Source organism: Rhinopithecus bieti, unplaced genomic scaffold (assembly GCF_001698545.2).
Source record: "Rhinopithecus bieti isolate Rb0 unplaced genomic scaffold, ASM169854v2 scaffold_15283, whole genome shotgun sequence".
In the NCBI taxonomy this organism is placed as follows: Eukaryota; Metazoa; Chordata; class Mammalia; order Primates; family Cercopithecidae; genus Rhinopithecus; species Rhinopithecus bieti.
This window is the reverse complement of record NW_016808172.1, coordinates 627,136-644,532: the sequence shown is the minus strand read 5'-3', so window position 1 is coordinate 644,532 and position 17,397 is coordinate 627,136. Positions and strand designations below refer to the sequence as shown.

Sequence of the window (17,397 nt, the reverse complement as noted above, 5' to 3'; positions counted from 1 at the left end):
GCCGCCACCTCGCCCGGCTAGTTTTTTGTATTTTTAGTAGAGACGGGGTTTCACCGTGTTAGCCAGGATGGTCTCGATCTCCTGACCTCGTGATCTGCCCGTCTCGGCCTCCCAAAGTGCTGGGATTACAGGTTTGAGCCACCGCGCCCGGCCTATTACTATTATTATCGAGACAGAGTCTTGCTCTGTGGCCCAGGCTGGAGTGCGGTGGCGTGATCTCAGCTCACTGCAACCTCTGCCTCCCGGGTTCAAGCGAGTCTCCTGCCTCAGCCTCCCCAGTAGCTGGGATTACAGGCACACCCCACCACACCCAGCTAATTTCTGTATTTTTAGTAGAGACCGGGTTTCACTGTGTTAGCCAGGATGTCCTCGATCTCCTGACCTCGTGATCCTCCCATCTCGGCCTCCCAAAGTGCTGGGATTACAGGTGTGAACCACCACGTCCAGCCACTAGTTGTTGTTATTATCACCCTTCCCATTTTACAGGTGGGAAAACTGGGGCACAGAGAGGTCAAGTAACTCTCCTTGGGTCACACAGCAGATTCACAGCACTGTACTCCAGGCTGGGCCATGAGCCCCAATACTGTGTCCCTGCTGCTCTCCGGAGCCACCTCCCGTGATTCCCTGGAAATTCCCACATCTGACTAATTCCCTAGGCATTCCCCGACTTGGCGAATTCCTGCTGAGATGGCTGGACCCACCCCGGCCTGGGCAAACTGCCCCCACTTCAGGCAAAATTACCCATCGAGACCTCGTGGTTTCCCAAGGTAGATGTGGCAGAGAGCGAGCCCACGCCTCTTCCTGGCTCACTCGGTGACCTTGGGGCGGCTCCTGAACAGTTCGTGCCTCAGTTTCCTCCCTTGTGAAATGCAGATAATACCAGTCCCCACCCCGGAGGGCCGCTGTGGGAGCAGGGCCGGCTTCGTGGGTGTGTGTGACCCGGGGCTTCGCCCAGCGCCTGTACTCAGAAGGTCCCAGCACTCAGCGCGATGCTTTGCTGTTGCCTAACCCAAGCTGTGAAATACGTTTTGTGCCAGGGCACCGCGTTTTCATTTTCCCCGGTCCTCAAAAGTTGTGTGGATGGTCCGGTGTGGGAGGAAATGAGCAGATGCAGCCACCACCCTCCCACCCTGACTGGCTTCCTCGCTCTTCCAAATCTTCAGTGCCTATTGCTCAATTTAACTGCTATTCAGTTTGCTGTGAAAATAGTCTCGGCCAGGCACGGTGGCTCACGCCTGTAATCCCAGCACTTTGGGAGGCCGAGACAGGCGGATCACGAGTCAGGAGATCGAGACCATCCTGGCTAACACGGTGAAACCCTGTCTCAGGCCGGGCGTGGTGGCTCAAGCCTGTAATCCCAGCACTTTGGGAGGCCGAGACAGGCGGATCACGAGGTCAGGAGATCGAGACCATCCTGGCCAACCTGGTGAAACCCCGTCTCTACTGAAAAAAAATACAAAAAACTAGCCGGGCGAGATGGTGGGCGCCTGTAATCCCAGCTACTCGGGAGGCTGAGGCAGGAGAATGGCGTGAACCTGGGAGGCGGAGCTTGCAGTGAGCCGAGGTCCAGCCACTGCACTCCAGCCCAGTCAACAGAGCGAGACTCCGTCTCAAAAAAAAAAAGAAAAAAAAGAAAAAAAAGAAACCCCGTCTCTACTAAAAATACAAAAAATTAGCCAGGCATGGTGGCAGCGCCTGTAGTCCCAGCTACTCGGGAGGCTGAGGCAGGAGAATGGCGGGAACCCGGGAGGCGGAGCTTAGAGTGAGCTGAGATCGCGCCACTGCACTCCAGCCTGGGCGACAGAGCAAGACTCTGTCTCAGAAAAAAAAAGAGATTTGGCGTGGAGGGAAGTATCTCTTTCGGGTCTGTCTACTCTGCGGAACTCAGGAAAAGCTCGCACCAGGTGGACTCCGTTCTGTCACCATGGGTGAAGGAGACCCCAACAAGGCGAGGGGCAAAATGTCCTTGTATGCCTTCTGCATCTCACTCTGGACATATCACTTCGGCCTTCTGGGTCTCAGTTTCCCCAACTGCCCTCTTGTGCTTTTGGGTTTGATGACAGGGGTCCTTGTCCTGAATTTTTTTTTTGTTTTAAACGGGATCTCGTTATGTCGCCCAGGCTGGAGTGCAATGGCGCGATCTTGGCTCGTGCAACCTCCGCCTCCCAGATTCAAGTGATTCTCCTGCCTCAGCCTCCTGAGTAACTGGGATTACAGGCACCCACCACCATGTCCGGCTAATTTTTGTATTTTTAGTAGAGATAGGGTTTCATCATGTTGGCCAGGCTGGTCTCGAACTCCTGACCTAGGTGATCCACCCACCTCAGCCTACCAAAGTGCTGGGATTACAGGCATGAGCCACCACGCCCAGCTCCAAAAAGATTTTAAACCTACTTATTATCTGCCTTAATAGGCCTTTGAACAGATTTTACTTTGCCCAGCCTATTCTTCTTACTCTTGTCTACCTGGCACACTCTTACTTGAACTTCAAAACCCCAGCTTCAACACCCTCTTCACCATGCAGCCCTCTATGAAGCCCTAGGCAGACATTTCAACCCTCCCTGAGATCCTGTATATGGGAGTGTCTGGTCCAGGTTCTCTCTCCCCTTGACCAGGGGCTTTCTGATGTCGGGACAGACAGCTGAGTCCTCAGACCCTGGGTTTTCCCAGCTCACGACCAAGCCTTGATTAGAAGTCACTGAACGAACTCATGGACAAATCAACTCTAGTTTCTGGGGGTTGGAATGGGGGCAGGGGCCTCCAGCTTGTGGCCACTTGGGTCCAGGGAGCTGTATCAGTATTGTCATGGCTGAAACTGGGCTTGGGAGGTGGTGGTGCCTTCCACACTGGATTTGCCTTCACTAGCTCAAGTCACAGGAAAAGTGCCCCGAGACTCCGGCTCCCCGCGCAGGGCAGCCTCCCACCACAGCCACCCAGAAGAGGAGCCCCTCAGGCCCCCATGGCCCTGCCTGAAAGGACTCTGCTTTCTTGGGGGTAGCCCCTGGGACTTACCCAAACCCCCATGTTCCTGTCACCATGTTGCAGTGTCCAGACCTGCATTTGGTTAGGGAGAGAGATTAATGAACAGAGAGAATTTTGGGTGAGAAAGTATGTCTGACAGGTCCAGAGCTGATTATTTTATTTCATTATTTATTTATTTATTTTTGAGATGGAGTCTCACTCTGTTGCCCAGGCTGGAGTGCAGTGGCACGATCTCAGCTCACCGCAACAACTACTTCCCAGGTTCAAGCGATTCTCCTGCCTCAGTCTCCTGAATAGATGGGATTACAAGCGCCCACCATCATGCCTACCTAATTTTTGTACATTTAGTAGAGACAGGGTTTCATCATATTGGCCAGGCTGGCCTCAAACTCCCAACCTCAAGTGATCCATCCGCCTCAGCCTCTCAAAGTGCTGCGATTATAGGCATGAGCCACTGCGCCTGGCTGGTGATCATTTTAGTAGCTTTTGAGGGAGTCTCAGTTTAAAAGTCTGGGGTGAGTAAGCCCCAGTGGGGGACGTGGCACATGCAGAGGCCTGGAGGGGGTTCTGAGGGAGGAGGAAAAAAGGGCTGCTGTACCACAAAGCAGGTTTCATTTCACTAGCATGGTGCAGAAGAGGAAACTGAGGCTTGAGGAGGTGAAAGCACGTGCTGGGGTCTCAAGGGAACCAGGCAGGGTGGGATTCGAACCCAGAGCCCTAGGAGTCCCAGCCCCTCCCGGACAGCGTAAGGGCCTCAAGGGATTGGCCTGGAAGGTAGCCCCGCCCCCGAACAGAGACCACGCCTCCACAGCTGGAGGCCCCGCCCCGCGGCATGACCGGAAGTCCGCGGGGCCCCCAAGATGGCGCCCGAAACCCGGAAGTGAGCGGCGGCCACTGCGAGGCTCGGAGAAACTGAGGCGCTGCGGGCTCCGCGCCCGGCCAGACCCGGGGCCGAGGTGAGGCTCTGGTTGCGACCCCCGCCCCCACTCCACCGCAACCCCTGCCTGGCCTGACCCCGCCTGTGGGTCCGGCGCTCCCCGCGGACCCCTGCGCCCGGGGCTGGGGTTCTGGGGCCGCGGGGCGGGGCGAGCGCGGCGCGACCCCGCTCTCCGCTGCGACCCCTTCCGACCCCGCCCTTCGCCGCCAACGTTGACTTCGGGCTGCGTCGCGACCACCGCCGTGAACCTTGACCTGCCCACCCCTCGGCGACCCCCTGCCGTGAACCTCGACCCCACCTTCCACGACAACCCTCCCAACCTTTCCTTCCCGCTCTTCCCGGTGCCTCCCTGCCCCGCGCTGCTTGGTGACCCCCGACCTTTCGTGTTCTGGTAACCCTTGACCCCACACTCCTCGGTGCCCCCGAGCCCCGTGGTGACCCCGCATCCGCTTTTCCTCGGTATCCTGCCCTTCCCTTTTGTGGACTCTCGACTCCGTGCGCCCCGTGACCCCCATCTCTCCTGCCTCCCCGATTCCTGACTCCAGGCTCCTTGGGCGTTCGTGCCCCTTCCTCCTCCTCGTCCCCGGTCCCTGGACCCCTGCCCTCTGGGCCCTGCAGCGCAGTCCTCTCTCCCTCCCTCCGCCAGCTCCCCCCGCCGCTCCCGCCCCCGGGGCCTCCGACTTCTCTTCTGGGGCAGAGAGTTTCTCGGTTTCTGCGTGGAGGTCCCCCGGTTTGGGATGGGGGCTTGCTGATGTTAGGTGACCTCGGGGCCGTCTGGGCGGAGTCTGCAGAGCGTGTTGGGGGTGGGAGTGCGGGTCGCATTCAAACCCGGCTTCCAGGGACCGGCGGGAGGGAGGGTAGCGGGCTGAGATGGCCCGAGTGGGGCCCGGGAACAGCGTGTGTCGGTGAATGGGAAGCGCCGGCCGCCTGGTGGGTCCTGTCCCCCGTAGGGCACTCTTCTCACCGCCCCAGAACCCCGAAGAATAAGGCTTGTGGGGCCTGGAGGAACCAATCCCCAGACTGACCTGGGGCTTGGCGGGCAGGCGTTGTGGAGAGCCCACCCAGCGCCTCCGGGGACGCGGGGCACGGATGGTGCTGGGGCAGGGACGGTGGGTGAGTCCTCGGATGAACTGAATAACATTCTGAAAAGTAAAAAAAAAAAGAAATCTATAAAATGTGTAGTCGGGTCTTCCCCTGGCTGCTGCTTCCCGGAATGCCTGTTGGTCCCGCCTGCTCAGGAACGTCCTTCCTGCCAGTGACTGCCAGGACGGGATGGGTTTGGTGCCATCTGTTGCACGACGCCCTGTCAGCGAGAGTGCCCAGCCTCGGAGCTGGCCTGTGCTGATGCTGGCTGCCAGCTTTGTGGGTAGGGGGGTGCGGTGAGTGTTTTACGGAGGGGCAGAGAAAGCCGAGGTTCAAGAGAAGAGTATGGAAGGAGCCAGGGCCCCAGGGCCGCAGACCCCATGGGGAGCCAGCGCGATGACACGGGAATTTCGGGCTTCAAACTTTCTTCCAGGCCTCTTCCTCTGGGCCAGGGCACCCGGCGCTGCTTCCTGACTGAGGGGTGCTGTGCTGTTTTGGGTGCTCTCCCTGGGATGGGTCTCCCTGACTCGGCCCTGGAAGAGGAGCGGTGGGGACCTGGGACCCAGAGAGTTTGTGGCAGGCCCGGTAGGTGCTGTCCACACCCTTTCTTCCCAGACAGTCTCTGGCCTTCAGGGATCCGGCTGCCCAGCCCTGGATTTTCCCAGGGGTGGCCCCGGTCGTGGGGTGATGGCTTCTCACAGTGGCCTGCTCTGGGCCACTTTCAGAGTTCTTGCCAAGTAAAGGGCGAATTGGAGATCTGGGCCCCTCAGTGGGTGGGATGGAGAACAGAGGATAGGGGCCGCAGAGGGAAGGACTTGGAAGGCGCCTGCCAGCCCCTGGAGTGTGATTTCAGAGCACAGGAAGGAGGCTTTTGTTTAACTCTGAGGATCCCAGCAGACATCTGCCCACACCTGCCAGGAGCCAGAAGGACCCTGGTGTGGAGGGGGCTGTGCAGGCAGAGGCTGGACTCCCAGTGGGAGGGAGCCTGTGAGGCAGAGCACAGAAGAGGTAGCAGGAGCTTCACTCATCCCTTCACTCTGGGTTGGATTCTGGGCTAGACAGGAGGTGCCCAGGTGTGCAGGTGCGGAATAGAGGGTGCAGGTTCCCCAGCCGCATGACCGTGGGCAGTCACTGCCCTCTCACCTGGCAGGGAAACCGAGGTGGAGAGAGGTTGCGCCAGCCACCCCTAGACCCCCCCCCCATCTACTTGCTGCCTAAGGTCTCCCCCACCCTCGGGGGTGTGACCAGCTTGGGCTTCGCCCAGCCTGGCTCCAGCAGAGTCACGGATGCCCCTCCGGCAGGGCCCAGGCGGAGACGCCAACACCGCGCGAGTGAGCTCTGCCCCGAACAAAGGAGCAACTGTCTGCAGAACCAGTCCAGCTCCCAGAGGCCCCCCTCCCAGGGGGCCCCGATGCTGGGGGGGTGGGATCAGCTCTGGGAAGGGGCGGTGTCATGTAATCCACAGCTGTAAACACTCCTGGAGGCAGCCCCCCATGGCGCCAGCGCGGCCCTGTGGGCTGTGCGTGTGTGTACACGTGCCTTTGTGTATCTACGTGTTGTGCTGTGGGCATGCACATGTGTGTTGTGTGCCTGTGTGTTGTATGGAGGTGTGTATTCTGTGTGTGCGTCGTACGTATGCAGGTGCGTTCTGTGTGTGCGTCGTACGGACGCGTGTGCGTTCTGTGTGCGTCGTACGGATGCGTGTGCCTTCTCCGTGTGTGAATGTGCATGCCCGTGGCTGTGTGCTCCTGTGCATGTGTGTGTGTGTGTGTGTGTTTCATACGCATGTGTTTTATGGGTGCTCGGTGTATGTGCCTGTGCACCCGTGTTTGTGTGTTGTGTGTGTGCCTGTGTACCCACGTTCATGAGTCTGTTATGCACGCGTGTATTTTGTTGTGTGTTGCCCGTGCCTGTGTGCCCATTCTCGTGTGTTGTGTGTGTGTTTTGGTTGTTGTGTGTATTTTGTGTGTGTGCTCATGTTATGTGTGTGTTGCATGTTGCCTGTGCCTGCGTGTGTGTTGCTCACGCGTGTGTTTTTTTGTGTGTGTTGTGGGTGCGTGTGTATCACCTGTGCACCCATGCTTGTGCAAACGTGTACTCTGTGTGCATGTTGAGTGTGCACACATGTTGCTTGTGCACCTGTGCTCATTATGCACGTGTCCATTGTGTGTGTGTGTGTGTTGTGTGCATGCTGCCTGTTCCCATGCACCCCTGCCTGTGCGTGTTTTGTGCACATGTGTTTTGTATGTTTGCATGTGTTATGTGCACATGTGCGTGGCCTGTGTCTGTGTGCACATGTGCGTGTGATTTGTTGCGGGCAGGCCTGGAGTGCCTCCAGTCACTTTTCCACAGCCAAGGGCTGTGTGGTCAGACAGCACACGGGGAGGGCTGGGTGTGTCCAGCTGCCTGTTGTAGCCTGAGAGCGAGGTCACCCCGACCTGGTTCTCGTCCTGGCCTGCCCGCTGTCCGCCCAGCAGTGTGGATGGACTCTCAGCCCTGCCCCTCGCCTCTGCGCTCTCGCCCCCAGTCCCTGGGAGGTCAGCTGGCACCTGCACCCTCGGGCTGGGACGAAGAGCAGACTGCCAGCTCCGTGGTCACCTTACCTCCTTGCTGGGAGGTGCGGTCACCCGTCACAGGGCCCAGGACTCAGGAGAGGGCTCAGCCCTGGGGGCGAAGGCAAACCTGGGGTTCTGGCCAAGATGGGGATTTCGGACGTGTGGGCCCCATCTGCTCTTGCCCTGGGCCTCCTGGGCCCTGTGAGGAGGCGGAGGTTGGATCTGCTGTGCGCCTAGCATGGATGCTCTGCGGAGACGTGCTCTCGGGGAGACGCCAGACACAAAAGGCCACCACACGTGATTCCGTTCATGTGATGTGTCCACAGCAGGGCAGTCCACAGATGGGACGTAGACGTGTGGTCACGTGTTCAGAGCAGGGCAGTCCACAGACGGGAAGTGGACGTGTGGTTGCAGGGGCCGTAGAGGGGTGGGGAGTGACTGCTGTTGGGGACAAGGCTGTTTTTTGGGGGAGCGGAATGTTCTGGAATCAGAGGCTATGGTGGTCTGCCTCAGAATACATTGAAACCATTGAGTCATATGCTCCGGACAGGTGCCCCTCCTGGTGTGGATTGTATCTCAGGGAAAATGAAAGTGTTTAACAAAAAGTAAGACCTGCCTGTCCTTCAGAATCCCCTGTTGTCACCACAGGGTTGAGTGTGGTGTCCCCGGGAACCGGCCAGGCAGCCCTGCAGCCAGCTCGCATCAGGGGGTGCTGGGCAGCCGTCCTGTCCTGGCCCCTCGGACAGCAACAGTGATGGCGTCACCCCACCCCCCAGGGGCCCCTCGGCCAGGCCCAGCTCTGTCCCTGAACCACTGGCTGCTTCCGGGGGCAGGGAATGCTGCATTGTACTCGAAGGGGCCCTAGGGGACCCCTGGCATGAGGGGGACAGGCCTTGGGCCACATGGGTGGCGCGCAGGGTCTGGTCAGCCTGAGGGTGCCTGGTGCTCCAGGCAGAGGCCCTGTGAGAGTTCAGCGTGGCAGCGTGGCCCTGAAGCTCTGTCCCGTGGAGGCCTCAGCCTGGGGCCGCGCACATGTCCTGTGCCCTGGCTCTCCTGCGGATTCTCCTGGGCCTCTCACCCTGGACAACCCCATGAGCGATGGGGTGGGAGGAGGGGCCCGGAGAGCCATTGCCGAGTCAGCTCCCCTGCAGGCACCGTGCAGTGCAGGGAATGGGAGTGCTGGGCCCTGGCTGGGGTCAGCAGATGGGACTGACAGGCCTGGTGCCCCGCTGTCTCAGTGACCTGCTTCATGACTCGTGCCTGCGCTTCCCGGAGCCCTGTGATTAGCCTCCGTCCCCAGCAAGAACAAGCGCCCAAGTGAAACTGAAAGAGGCAGCCTTGGCCTGGGTTCCAGGCCCTGCTGTGTTTTGAAAGTGATGTGCGCCAGGTTCTGGAAGGCGGGTCCCTGACGTTTCCTGGGAGTTGCTCCTCCTGTGGCTCCAGGGGCCAAGGCCCTGGGTGCTGGGGCGTGGGGAGGGGGAGCCGGGGAGCTGGTGAGCCGTCGGGCCTGGTGGGTAGTAAACGTTTCTGGAACTGACTCACTTGCTGGGGAGGTGCAACCTGGGAGGGGCAGCCGGCGAGGGTCACGGAGAAAGTCCCCGCCCTGTCATGGCCCCGTACCGCCGTAGGCTGCCTGTCCAGCCTGGAGCGAGGAGGCGTCTTCCTCTGCGTGTCAGGTAAACTGAGGAAAGCTGCCTCTGGGGTCCGCTGTGCTCACCGCCTGGCCTCCGGTGCCCAGGGGCCGGGTGGAACGGGTCGCAGGACCCATGCCTGATGACTGCGGCCTCCCTGCGCTGTGAGAGGGCCAGGCTCCATGGGGACAGACAGTCGCCAGGGTGCCTGGAACCCATGGGTGTGAAGGGGGTTCCAAGGCCACGGGGGACAGTGAGGAGCTTCTCAGGGTGACATCACTGTGACTGAAATGTTCTCAATGGTGGGGCAGGGGCCCAGCCCCGGAAGCTGCGGGGGGGGGGGTCTCAGCTGGGCGCCGGGGCCTGGGTGGAGAATGGCTGTTGGTGTTGCCTGGGTGTGGCTGGGCTGACCAGGGGCATTTTCGGGGGCTTTTTATCAGATCCTGGAATGACTGTGACCGCCAGGAGCTCGGGGAGCTGCGAGCCCCCAGGTGGAGGCAGGCACTCTCGGGGTGACCCTGAGGGCTGAGCACCCAACACTGCCCCAGGGTGGGGGTGTGGCTGCTTGAATTGCTTGCCGACTTTGGAACATCAGGGGCTGCCACCCTCAAACCCAGACTTGTGGCTTCTCTTGAAAAACCAGATCATCTGGAAACCTTGGCCACATTCCTGCCCAGGAGTCTCCGCTGCCCCTCCCCAGGGGTGCATCTGTGTGGCCCCCTCCCCCAGCTCTGGTGAGGCGGCTCCTGCCCCACTTGGAGGATGTGGGAGGGGCGGGGAGGTTATGCTGAGAGGAGGATACTTGAGTTCCACATCCAGAGCCTCTGGCCCCTAGAGGAGCGGGACCGTGTTCCCCAGAGCCTGCTCTGTACTCAGTGGTCGGCTTTGCCCCTGGCTGGCCATTCAGGAACCTGGGTTTCCGTGCATGCAGCCTGACCGCAGGCTGAGACCTCATGGTCTGGCGCTGTGTCCTGCGGGTCTGGGTCAGCCCCAGAGGTGCCACGGTCCCCCCAACCCCCTGGAGCCATGGGTGAGGTGCCTCCCAGGGCACAGGGGCTCTGCAGAGGGATCTCCCTGGATTCCTCGGGGCCTGGCATCGTCACAGATGTCCTCACGTGGGAGCCTTCTCCGTCTGGAGGAGGGGAGGTCAGGTCAGAAGCCTGAGAGGGACCTTGCTCTGCTGACTTCTCGGAGGGAGGGATGGCGTCATGGGGTATGTGGCACCCCGAAAGCGGGGAAGTGGGGCCACGGCTCAGCGGCCGCAGGGTGCAGAATCCTACCACCTGGCTGAGCTCAGGCGTGGACTCCCCCGGAGAACCCAGACCAGGGTCCAGGACAGCAGGGCCTTGACCTTGGCCTTGGAGCCGTGGCCATGGGGCAGCCAGCCCCCCCGACCTCTGACTTGCTGTGCCCAGAGAGGGCGCGTGGGTGTCGTTTTCGGCAGCTGGGTTTGAGAGAAAACGGATCAGTCCCCACTGGTGAACCTGGGGTTCCTGCTTCTGTGACTTCGGGGCCTCTGTTCCCTCCCCCAGGCGTGGAGCAGGGCCTCACTGTACGGCCATTGTCGGGACGGGGCACGCAGCTCCGGCAGTCAGCGCTGAAGCCTCGCTCTGGGCCGTCTCGGAGCTGCTGTCCTCAAGCCCAGCCTGAAGCCAGAAGGGACTCTCCCCCTCCTCCAGGACCTGATGCCCTCTGGGCTCGGATGCAGGTCCTCGTGACCAAGGCTGGACTTAAGGAGCTCAAGGACAGTGGCGACCAGTCGGGCCACTTGCCCCGGGTCAGCCTAGCCCGGCTGCTGGCAACGCTTGGCACTCCCCAAGGAGCCAGGTGGGGAGACCTTGTGGCCTGAGGCCGCTGGTGTGAGACAGTGACGGTAGCAGGTGTGGGATGGGCCAGACTACCCTCCACACGGACTGAAGACACACAAGGGCACGTCCACTTCAAAGGGGACCGGAGGTCTGGAGTGAGCGGGATTTCGCTGAATATCCGCTCAGGAGAAAAAGACCTGTGGGTCAGAAGGGACCACAGGCTCCAGCTCAGTGTGTTAGGCGGCTTCTAGTGTGTGAGTGTATGAGTGTGTGTGTGCGCGCACGCAGGTGCAGTTGAGGTCTTGCTCTGTTGCCCAGGCTGGTCTCCACCTCCTGGGCTCACGCAGTCCTCCCACCATGGCCTCCCAGCACTGGGATGACAGGCATGGGCCACCGCGCTGGCCCCAAAAGACCAAAAATAAACACAGGACGTGAGTGGGCTCCTCACAGCAGCAGAAGCTGCGTGGAAGCTGCTTGGTTGCCATAGGAAGCCGCACCACCCTGGCCAGGCGGACAGGGCGTTCACCACCAATAGCAGTGAGGCCCGGCCATGGGGACCCTGCATTGGAGCCCCCCGCTGCCTGGCCTGGAGGGCTCTTTCTGCAAAGCATTTGTGTCACGGAATCTCCTTTCCACTCCCTCACTGGGGCCTCCCTCTGGGACCTGGGGTCTGGGGTCTGGGGTCTGGGTACTGGGATCTGGAGTCTGAGATCTGGGGCCTGGTATCTGGGGTCTGGGTACTGGGATCTGAGGATCTGGGAATCTGGGCCCTGGGGTCTGGGGTCTAGGGTCTGGGGTCTGGAGTCTGGTTCTCCAGATGTAGTTTCTGCCTAACAGGGGTCGGTCTCACATTCCTGGCTTGGGACTCTTGCTCTGTCCGAGGGTGCGGGGCTGAGTGCCAGCAACGACCACTACGTGGCTTGCCCTGACTCTGGGGCCCGGGCTCCCCTCTGTTCAGGGACAGCAGTGCTGCCTGGGGAGTCCCCCGCACCCTGCTTGCATTTCAGCCATGACGTCCCCCTGGCCCTGTGGCTTCCACTTTTGGGGCTGGCTTGGATGAAGCACCAAGATCCCCCCCCAGGGCCTCCTTTACTCCCTTTCCAGGCCTTCACTCGGCGCCGCGCTGCCCGTGCCTGGTGGGGTTGTGGGCTCAGCTGAGCAGCCCTGACCTGGTGGAGCCCCAGACGGCGGGGTCAGATGTCAGGCGGGGCCAGGTCAACTCCGTGTCCTCCCTCGCATGGCGGGGGGTTGCCGCCCAGGGGTCGCTGGATACTACCTGCTGGGCGTGTGGCCCTGGCTCTGGCTGGACACCTTGTTTGCTTCAGGGCAGTGGAGTCTTGCCCTCTTGGGGCACACCCTGTGGAAGACCCACAGTGCCGCTTCCTCCTTCTCCTCCTCCTCCTCCTGTCTCTGCCGCCCTGGCATCTGGGATGCCCCCACAGTGTCCTAGCACCTGGTCCTGTACACCGGGGAGGCTTTGTGCTGGGGCAGGACAGGAGATTTGGCAAGAGAAGCTGTCAGCTCAGCACCCCACTCAAGCTGTTCCTGCTCCTGGCCATCTCTGAGCTTGGGAACTTTCTCTCCCATGGCACCAGCCTCTCGGCCCCTCCGGAAGGCCCCGGAAGGCATGGGCAGGGGCTTCCCTGGAAATCAGGGGTGCAGTGTGAAGCCCCCATGGCTGACACCCTTGAGCCCTCCCAGGAGAGGGGCAGTGATGGCCGTGGGCCCAGCTTTCCGGAGGACCCACCCGGAGTGAGGTCCTTGATCAGTGGGAGGGGAGCTTCCTGGGCGCTGGGTTCCAACCCCGTCCACAGGACCCTGAGTCCGGCCAGTACACGTTTCCCTGTGAGAGAAGCACATAGGCTTCTAGGGTATGGGGTGGTGAGGCTGCAGTGCCCCTTCACCGCCAGGCAGCCAGGGCCACTGCAGTTCCTCCTGGGGCGGGGAGAACTGGAAAGTCTGGAACTTGCTCGCCCTGGATCCCGACTCCTCCGCTCCCGCCAGGCCCACCTCGTCCTCATCCTAAACAGAGGGGCTGCCACCCAGTGTGCTTGAGAAACCGCAGGCGGTGCTGGGCTGGTCTGGGGTTCCTAGGCTTCCCCAGCCCCGCCTGGCCTGTGCCTGCGCATGGCAGGGTCCAAGTTCGGGAGCGGTGGCCTCTGCCCGTGGTTGGCAGCCTGGAGCCACCGCGGTCCAGACGCCTCCTGGGATGCTGTGGAAATCCACAGACAGCCTCGTGCCGCCTCACTCCAGGGCACGCTGGGGTTAGGGCTGGAGCAGCCTTCTCCCTGGACGATCTTCTCGTGGCGGCCGCAGCAGTGCTGCATACTGGGTGGCTTAGAGCAGCCTCTCCCTGTGCTGGAGGCCAGGAATCTGAGGTCAAGGAGTAGGCTCCAGGGGAGGACCCTTCCTGTCTCTCCCAGCTTCCGGGGCTCCAGGCGCCCTTGATCTGTGGCCGCATCACTCCAGCCTCTGCTCCGTCTCCATGCGGCCGTCTCCCGGTGTGTGGGTGTCCACGTTCCTCTTTCCTCTTTTTTTTTTTTTTTGAGACGGAGTCTTGCTGTGTCGCCCAGGCTGGAGTGCAGTGGCGCTATCTCGGCTCACTGCAACCTCGACCTCCCGGGTTCACGCCGTTCTCCTGCCTCAGCCTCCCGAGTAGCTGGGACTACGGGCGCCCGCCACCTCGCCTGGCTAGTTTTTTGTATTTTTTAGTAGAGACGGGGTTTCACCGTGTTAGCCAGGATGGTCTCCATCTCCTGACCTCGTGATCTGCCCACCTTGGCCTCCCAAAGTGCTGGGATTACAGGCTTGAGCCACCGCGCCCGGCCAAATTCTCTAATTTTTAAAAATCGTTTCTGGGCTATGGATCTGAATAAGGCCTGCAATTGGTGAGCAGTTTGTAAACCTCTTGCGTGCTTTTTATTTACTTTATTTTATTTTATTTTTTATTTTTATTTTTTTTGAGACGGAGTCTTGCTCTGTCACCCAGGCTGGAGTGCAGTGGCGCGATCTCGGCTCACTGCAAGCTCCGCCTCCTGGGTTTACGCCATTCTCCTGTCTCAGCCTCCCAAGTAGCTGGGACTACAGGCGCCCGCCACCTCGCCCGGCTTGTTTTTTGTATTTTTTTGTTAATAGAGACGAGGTTTCACCATGTTAGCCAGGATGGTCTCGATCGCCTGACCTCGTGATCTGCCCGCCTCAGCCTCCCAAAGTGCTGGGATTACAGGCGTGAGCCACCGCGCCCGGCCTCCTCTTTCCTCTTAAGGACATCAGTTGCTAACAGGGACATAGGCCACCCCGCTCCACCATCCTCATTGTAACCAACCCCGTGTGCAGAGACCCTGTAAGCAAATAAGGCCCCACTCACAGGTGCAGGTGGATGTGAGTCTGGGGGGACTGTAGTCACCCCGCACCCTCTGTGTCCCTGGCAGTCCCTCCTGCACCTCAGGACCAGCCTCCAAATCGTCACTTACCAGACCCTGTCTTGGCCTTGTGGCCCGCGGGCACTGTGGGGTCTGATCCCGTGCCCGTACGTCCCCCATACAGGCTGTCCCTGGGGCTCTGCCCTGTCCACATTGGTGGCCCTACAACCCCGGCGTCCCCTCCCCTCTGCCAGTCGGAGTCTGGAATGCGGGTGGACGATAGTCTGCCACTGAACGCCGTCCGGCGGCAGGCCTGGGTGTGCATGACGTCAGCTGGTCTCCAAGGTCCTCACACGGGGCCTCTGAGACACCAGCGTCAGGTTCCTGGCCTCCATTTCTCGCCTGGGTGTGCATGTAGCTGGTCTACAGGGCCCTGCACGGGCTGGAAACACCAGTGTCAGGTTCCTGGCCTCCGTTTCTCTGTGTGTTGGATGAGGGGCTAGACTAGCCCTGGGGAGCTTTGGGGATGGGGTTGAAGGTCAGGATGGTCTCTCTTGGTCTGAAGGTTGGGCTCCACCCCACGAAGCTGGGAGAAGGTTCCCAGCCTGGAGAAGTCTGGTCCCTCAAGGCTGATGTCAGCTGGTCCCTCTGCGGCGTCAGCCTCCTGCCTCTGGCGTGCTCATTTGGGTAAGAGGAAGCCAGATTTCCCCCTTGCAGGGGTTGAGATCCAGGCCCCCTCCCCTACAGTGTTTCTTTTCTTTCTTTTTTTTGTTTTTGAGAAGGAGTTTCGTTCTTGTTGCTCAGGCTGGAGTGCAATGGTGAGATCTCAGCTCACTGCAATCTCTGCCTCCCAGGTTCAAGCGATTCTCCGGACTCAGTCTCCTGAGTAGCTGGGATTACAGGTGCGCACCACCGTGCCTGGCTAATTTTTTTGTATTTTTAGTAGAAATGAGGTTTCACCGTGTTGGCCAGGCTGGTCTCAAACTCCTGACCTCAAGTGATCCACCCACCTTGGCTTCCCAAAGTGCTGGGATGGCAGATGTGAGCCACCATGCCTGGCCCCCCAACAGCATTTCTGAGGACAGAGAGGGAGGGCGGCACCCTCTGGAGGAGCGGCGGGGTCTGGGGCCCCAGGGACTGTGGGTCTTCATCCCGAGGTCTCTAAGCTGCTGCTGGGCCAGAGCGGAAGTGCGGCCGCATCAGGGGCTGGGGTGTGGTTTAGGGGACGCCCTTGGACTGGGGGGCAGGTGGGTGTGGAGGGTGGAGGGAAGATGGACAGTTCCCACCGCTTCATTCATGGATGGCAGCTTGGCAAGGGTTGGGGGACCCAGCTGGCCCTGGGGGAGGAAATGCACACGTGGCACTCCAGGGATCCCGAGACACGGGCATCGGTGTGTCGCTCAGCGTGACGCACACACGGCACTTTCGGGGCCCCTGGGGTGCAGGTGTCGGGCACGTTGGTCACTGTGCACCAGTTGAGGTGCCCTTGGGAGACCTGGCCCTGTGCCTTGTGGTAAAGGGGGTCCACCCATGGTCGGTGCTCCCTGGACCCTGGACACTGAGCCTAGGCCAGTGGCACCCTGGTCCTTTCAGGGACAGGCTGGGCTCTGAGCAGGCAACGAGGCCGGGGAGGGAGGACTGGGTCTGGGCCCGAGCCTGGGGCCTCCCCTGTGATTGATTTTTGGGCTGCAGGGGGTATGAGGGTCAGAGCTGCAGCCCATGTGGCCAGGTGCCGCCGGCGTGCCTATGGTTTGCCAGGCTGGCCTCCTCCTCCTGCGTGAAGGTTTGCGGCAGCTGAGGATGCGGCTTCTCCCACAGCTGGCGGAGGGCCTGGCAGGCAGCAGAGCCATGAGCCCAACGTGTTTTCCCAGTTCATGCTGCGAATTACGCTTTTTAAAAATCTTACCTTATTTTGAGACGGAGTGTCACTCTGTTGCCCAGGCTAGAGTGCAGTGGCACGATCTCGGCTCACTGCAGCCTCTGCCTCATGGGTTCAAGTGATTTTCCTACCTCAGCTTCCTGAGTAGCTGGGATTACAGGTGTGTGCTGCAACACGGGCTATTTATATGTGTGTGTTTAGTAGAGACGAGGTTTCGCTACATTGTCCAGGCTGGTCTCGAACTCCTGACCTCAAGTGATCCGCCTGCGTTGGCCTCCCAAAGTGCTGGGATCATAGGCGTGAGCCACCACACCCAGCCACACTTTTTACTTTTGAGATAATTGCAGATTTGTGGCTGTAGTAAGAAGTGATACAATGTGTTTGCCTCGGTGGTAAGGTCTCGTAAAATGAGAGAACAGTGTTACCACCTGGATATTAATGTGGGCGTGGGCCACCTTCCCCATTGTGTGGCGGCAGGTGTGAGTGTGTTTGCAGGTGGGGGGGGGGGGTGCCCGTGCGGGCACAGGTGCCGTTGGGGTGTACGTGCAGTTGTAGGTGGGGTGCGTGTGTGGGTTCCTGTGTGGGTGCAGGTGTGGGTGGGGTGCGTGTGTGGGTTCCTGTGTGGGTGCAGGTGTGGGGGGTGGGTGCAGTTGTGGGTGGGGTGCGTGTGTGGGTTCCTGTGTGGGTGCAGGTGTGGATGCAGGTGTGGGTGCAGTTGTGGGTGGGGTGCGTGTGTGGGTTCCTGTGTGGGTGCAGGTGTGGGTGCAGTTGTGGGTGGGGTGCGTGTGTGGGTTCCTGTGTGGGTGCAGGTGTGGGTGGGGTGCGTGTGTGGGTTCCTGTGTGGGTGCAGGTGTGGATGCAGGTGTGGGTGCAGTTGTGGGTGGGGTGCGTGTGTGGGTTCCTGTGTGGTTGCAGGTGTGGGTGGGGTGCGTGTGTGGGTTCCTGTGTGGGTGCAGGTGTGGGTGCAGGTGTGGGTGCCTGTTAGGTTTTATTTTTCTGAGACAGGGTCTTGCTCTGTTACACAGGCTGGAGTGCAGTGGCGTGATCATAGCTCACTGCAGCCTCCAACTCCTGGGCTCAAGCAATCCTCCCACCTCAGCCTCCCGGTTAGCTGGGATTACGGGTGCGTGTCACCACGCCTGGCTAATTTTTTTTTTTTT

The 17,397-nt window shown here is 60.4% G+C and overlaps 1 protein-coding gene across 1 annotated transcript in view; it reads left to right on the top strand.

The window, feature by feature from the left end:
- Positions 1-3,816: 3,816 nt before the first annotated feature.
- SBNO2 (strawberry notch homolog 2) overlaps positions 3,817-17,397 on the top strand; it is a 72,522-nt gene continuing 58,941 nt past the window's right edge. The window contains 1 exon segment of the mRNA XM_017885658.1: positions 3,817-3,938. The gene's annotated coding sequence lies outside the window, so the exon portion shown is untranslated.